This window comes from Hyaena hyaena, unplaced genomic scaffold (genome assembly GCF_003009895.1).
Source record: "Hyaena hyaena isolate Hyena2069 unplaced genomic scaffold, ASM300989v1 scaffold_79, whole genome shotgun sequence".
Lineage (NCBI taxonomy): Eukaryota > Metazoa > Chordata > Mammalia > Carnivora > Hyaenidae > Hyaena > Hyaena hyaena.
Genome location: NW_024080711.1, coordinates 2,281,329 through 2,287,163, shown reverse-complemented (window position 1 = coordinate 2,287,163; position 5,835 = coordinate 2,281,329). Strand labels below are relative to the sequence as shown.

At 40.5% G+C, this 5,835-nt stretch overlaps 1 pseudogene; it reads right to left on the bottom strand.

Annotated features, from left to right (window-relative positions):
• Nucleotides 1–1,592: 1,592 nt before the first annotated feature.
• LOC120232858 lies at nt 1,593–1,969 on the bottom strand (annotated as a pseudogene).
• Between the last annotated feature and the right edge of the window lie 3,866 nt (nt 1,970–5,835).

Genomic DNA, 5,835 nt, shown 5'->3' with positions numbered 1-5,835 from the left:
TGAGGTGCCATTTTTTACCTATCAGACTGGCAAAGATAAAAATGTTTAACAGTGTACTTCTTTGTCAAGAATGTGAAGAAAGAACATTCTCGTACATTGTTGGTGGGAGTATATGTTACCATAGCCTCTCTGGATGGCAGTTTGTCAATCTATGACAAGATTATAGGCATATACCCTTTGGCCCAGTGTTTCTCTTGCTAGTTTAGTGATATCTTAACACATGAATGAAAATATATAAGCATGTTCTGTTTCATTTAATTTAAAAAATATAATATGTTCTTGGGCGCTCTCCATTGACCAACTAGATTTTAGTCACTGAGGTTGAGAGGCAGGAATTTAGATTTTGAAAAAGAACTCTATTGGGAGAAATAGCTGAATCTAGAGTTTGTATAGGGAATACATAAAATGAACATGGAGTATCTTGTTAAGATGCTCACAAAACAGGGGTGCCTGGGTGGCTCAGTCGGTTAAGCATCAGGCTTAACCCATGTTGGGCTCTGTGCTGACAGCTCAGAGCCTGGAGCCTGCTTCGGATTTTGTGTCTCCCTCTCTCTTTGCCCCTCCCCCACTCATACTCTGTCTCTCTTTCTCTCAAATATAAATAAAACATCAAAAAAAAGTTCAAAAAACAAAAGGATGGGAGTATGTCAAAGGGACACAGGGGTCAATCTGAAAAAGCTCCCAATGGCCAAAGCTGGAAAAATCGAGCCTAAAATATGTAACATACTATTGGATTATAACCTAGAATATACAATAAATATCTATGAGCCCATATTGGTATGCATAAATGATTAAATAAATAAATAAATAGGGAAGAAGAGATACCTTACCCTTACAAAAAAATTTCAAGAATTCCAAATAATTTATGTAGATACTCTCCACTCCAGGAAGTAAAGCTGAATTCCCACCTCCCCCTTGATTGTGGGTTGTGCTTTACGATTCCAAAGACTGCAATGTTGAAGTAGAGGAGTAACTTACAGTGGAGAAACATGGCAAACACTACATTGGCCTCATGATCAAGGTTAGCGTCAACAGTGGTAAATCTTCTTGAAGATATGATGTGATAAGAAGGATGCTTTGTCTGTGGTATTCTTTCCCCACCCCATTAACCTGGTTTAACCATGTGAAAAGCATGAGATAAACTCCAGCATTCTACAAGATACCTGGCCAGGACTCTTCAAAACTATCAAGGTCATGAAAAAACAAGGAAACTCTAAGAAGCCATCACAGACCAGAAAAGACCATAAAACACAATGACTCAATGTAATGTGGAATTCTGGATATGATCCTGGAATAGGAAAAGGATATTGGTGGGAAAAGACTAGTGAACTCCACATAAAGTGTAGAATTAACTTAATAATTAAAAACAAAAACAAATCTCCAGGCAGCTGTTATTTAGCCAGCTTGGCTCCAGGCTGCCGTTAAACACTTTAGAATCCCATCAATAGGTGAAAGGTCTTAAACTTTGGTGTGCAGTAGAATCACCCAGGGAACTTTTCAGCTTCATAGATCCCACCATAAAAATTCTAAGTACGTTCCTAGTGGGCTTGAGATACACGTAGTCTTAAACCAGTGCGAAGGGTTTTATTTGTTTAGTTTTTGCATTTGAAGTATTTATTCTTCATGACATCCTTGAGATTCTTCGCTGCCCTCTGCTTTACCACACAACTGCAACCAGCCGCTCTGTAGGGATTCCCCTCCCTGTCACTTTTACAAGGACCTGCCCATTCCCCTAGTTTCCTACTGTCTTCAACCTTAATTCAGTTAAGTTGTTGCTCAGCTACAAAGGGCCCCCACCATCTTGACACATATAGACTCATCATAGTTGGATGCAAGCACACAAAAGATGGCCTCAGTGCCGAGACATGGCAGCTTTGCGAATTCCACATGCCAGGCCACAGTGGAAGAGGGTAGTCCTCCGCACCTCTTATAAAGCAGCATTACTATCCATTACACCTCCAGTAGCCATGATGGTGCCTCACAGGTGAAGCCAAATCTTTTTTTTTTAATGTTTATTTATTTATTTTTATAAGATTCTTTTTTTTAATGTTTTTTTTTTTTTTAATTTATTTCTGAGAGAGAGAGACAATGTGAGCAGGGAAGGGTCAGAGAGAGGGGGGGACACAGAATCCGAAGCATGCTCCAGGCTTTGAGCTAGCTGTCAGCACAGAGCTCGATGCGGGGTTCGAACACATGAACCGTGAGATCATGACCTGAGCTGAAGTCAGACACCCAACTGACTGAGCCATGGAGGCACCCCAATGTTTATTTTTGAGAGAGAGATTGAGTAAACAGAGGCAGGGCAGAGAGAGAGGAGGACAGAGGATCCCAAGAAGGCTCTGCCCTGACAGCAGAGAGCCCATTGCAGGGCTCGAATTCATGAACTGTGAGATCACGACCTGAGCCGAAGTCGGACACTTAAGCGACTGAGTCACCCCGGCTCCCTACAGGTGAAGCCAGATCTTGAAAGGACCTGGGCTTCTGCCTCTGCCCAGCTTGTTGATAGCAGGAAAAGAGGGAATATGCATTTTTAATAAGCACTACAAGGGCTTCTGAAATGTCACATTTTAGACACACTGCACTGGAAACCAAATATGATTTTCTGCTCATAATTACTATGTCCATCAATAAGATGTGAGTTTAGTTGGAACAAAAACCTTCTGAAGATAAAAAGATCATGAATTTCCATTCATTATGTAACATCTCTAGTCTATTTGGGGCATTCAATGAGTTTCTTAATAGAATTCTTACCACCATTTGACATGTGATAAGTGTGAAATGAACAAATACTGAAAATAAGGAATTAATAGGAAACCTCCTGACATATCATCCTTTCTGATTATCCTGACCTGCTATAACCAGGAGAGCTTATTTCCTACGGCACTTAATTCACATTTAGGACATACTCTTTTATTTTTCAGTACTGGCACAATGTCAACCATGAATTTGTTCGCAGAATTAGAGCCTGGTGGATTGGATGTGTGTACTTCTTTCAAAGGTGTCCTGTGCGCGGCCCACCCTCCCTCAGGTTCTCCCTGTCCAGAGTTCTGTCTCCTTCTCTGTCTTCCCAGACCAATCCATGGCACCCCCACCCTCCCAAACACACATTCCTAGTTAATTCCTACTCAAGTCTTAGCTTAAAGATCATTTCTACATCCAGCCTCTTGCATTGGGAAGGACTCCTCCAACATGGTCCCAGAGCACATAGTCATTCCTGCAATACTACTTAAAAAGAAAAGAAATCTAGAATTCCTGTCTTTGGTGTTTTGTTATTTTTTTTAATCTGTTGCTTGTGTTTTCACAAGTATGTTTCAGTGCTGCCAAGTAGAACTTTCTATGATGGCAAAAATGTTCTTTGTGCTTGGGTTTCAATCTAGGAAATCTGTTGCCTAAGTCTGTACCCTAGACCACCATGGAAAACTGTCTCCCAACACCAAATAATTAATTACTTCATTTGTAATTTACCTTTTCTGTTAAATTGTGTGTTTCTTCCTATATTCATTCATTTGGCTGATGGAGCAGGAAAGGTTAGAGGAAACTCTTGCACAAGAGGTGACATTGGAAACGGTGGAGAGCAATGAAGAAGTGTTTCCCTACAGAACAGAGAAAGGTCCTGCAGGCTGATAGAATACTATGGAAAAGGCTCAGAGCATGGAACAGTAAGACCAAGTACAGGAAGTCTCACAGTCAAAAATAGTTAATGTCTAAGGAAGATATGAATAGAACCTAACACAAAAGTTTCATGGAAGATAAAGGAAAAAATTGGGGTGCCTGGGTGGCTTAGTCAGTTGAATGTCTGACTTGATTTCTGCTCAGGTCATGATTCCAGGGTTGTGGGATCAAGCCCCATGTCAGGTTTCACGCTGAGTCTGGAACCTGCTTGGGACTGTCTCTCTCTCCCTCTCTCTCTGCTCCTCTCCAGCTTGTGCTCTCTCTCTCAAAATAAATAAACATTGAAAAAGGTGGGGGGGTGGGGAGGTTGGCGCCTGGGTGGCTCAGTCAGTTGAGCATCCAGCTTCGGCTCAGGTCATGGTCTCACGGTTCGTGGGTTCGAGCCCCATATGGGGCTCTTTGCTGACGGCCAGTTCAGAGCCTGAGCCTGTTTTGGATTCTGTATCTCCCTCTCTCTCTGACCCTCCCCTGCTCATGCTGCCTCTCTCTCTCTCTCAGAAATAAATTTTAAAAAAACATTAAAAAATTTTTTTTAAATAAAAATAAATAAAAGGTGGGGAAATTGATTAGAATTTGATATTGAAAAGTGAAAAAGAAAAATTATAAATATAATCTATATTGTTATATATATTTAACATAAGTTAGGTAATAGCTGTGCTCAGTCCTAATTTTTAGAATAAACAAAATTAGGCCCATTTCTTCCCCTTTAATTGTTAACTGGTCTCACTCTGCAAGACTCTTACTTATCAGTGTTTGCCTGTGATTCTCGCATTTCTCCTATATCACTTGCATCAGTTTCGTGAAACCCTGCATCAGGGTTACTCTTATTATGGTGACTTTTGTATCCCAAACCAGAGACATTGGACAATGATTACCAGCTTAGGAACTGCTTACGGTTCAACGTAGCTAGAGTGTTGGGTGTGAGGCAGGGAGCAGTGCGAAGACCTTGACATTTACCAGGGGGAGGCATTCAGCAAGTAGCTGACATTCTGACCTTCAGATTTCTTCTCTACTTTGAGGAAGCCATTGTAAGAGTTCAAGAAAACTGCAAAAATGAAGGCACCTGACATGTGCCAGGAAGATAATGGTCCCTCAGGAAGCACTCGTGTTTTTCCCCTACCATGCTTTGGCTATCCTGCATTACATTTGATTGATGGATTCATCTGTGCATGATTGGATTTTTTATCTTGTTACTCTGTCAAATAAGCACAAAACCTGATAGATGAACTTTCGTGCTGCTGAGGGACAAAGTAAGGAAACATTTGTCAATTTTTAAGGCGGGGGTTCCCAAAAAGCTAGTTTCCCATTGAATGGAGAGAGAGAAAAGCAGAACAAGAATGCAAGATATGACATATGCCGAGGATGCTATCGCTGAGACTAAACAGGGCTGGCATCTATAAGACATGCAAAGATTTTTTTATTCCAGGGCCAAGGGATTCTGGAATCCAGCCCTTCCTCCATGTCATTCATTCTAAAGAAATAAGTTAATTAGACAGAGAAAGAGGAGGATCGGCATGCCTCCTTGCAGTCTTAAAATTGAATTTATAAATAAAAATAAGAAAATGGAGCTCATGCTGGGCTCTTCTGAGGAATTAGTGATAAATGAGGGGCTCATTGACATCTAATCTGAAATGCAGTTTTTCTCTCCATTGTTTTCTAAAATCATTTTTGAATTCATATTTTAACGTATTTGTTTTTGGAATGTTTTATGTCCCTAAAGAACAAAAGGGTTCTTGGAAAAGAATTACATGTGTGAAAATTAGCTGAGGGTCTGCAGCCATTTACAATGGAAATTTCTATGCGGTGGCAGTAGTCTAGAATGTAACATTTACCTTATCGTGCAATTCCTGGTACCGTAAAGACAGCTCAGAGACCAAATCTCAGCAAGGTCCTGATTTCCTAATGAGAAACTGAAAATAATAATGAGGTTTGTTAGGAGATTAGAATCATGAAATCATGAACGGAGGAAGGAGCACATCTGAGATTTTAATCTTTGTGTTCTGTGTTCCAACCACATAGTAATAGTATCTTAAGAGAAATTTCTTGTAATTTCTGTGAGGTGTTATTTGCAGCTGTTTCATTGGTGTGGGTTAATTTCTTGGAAATAAATCCCAAGGATGAATGATCATGTCTAAAGGGGAGAAATGCTGATAGGCTGTGGCT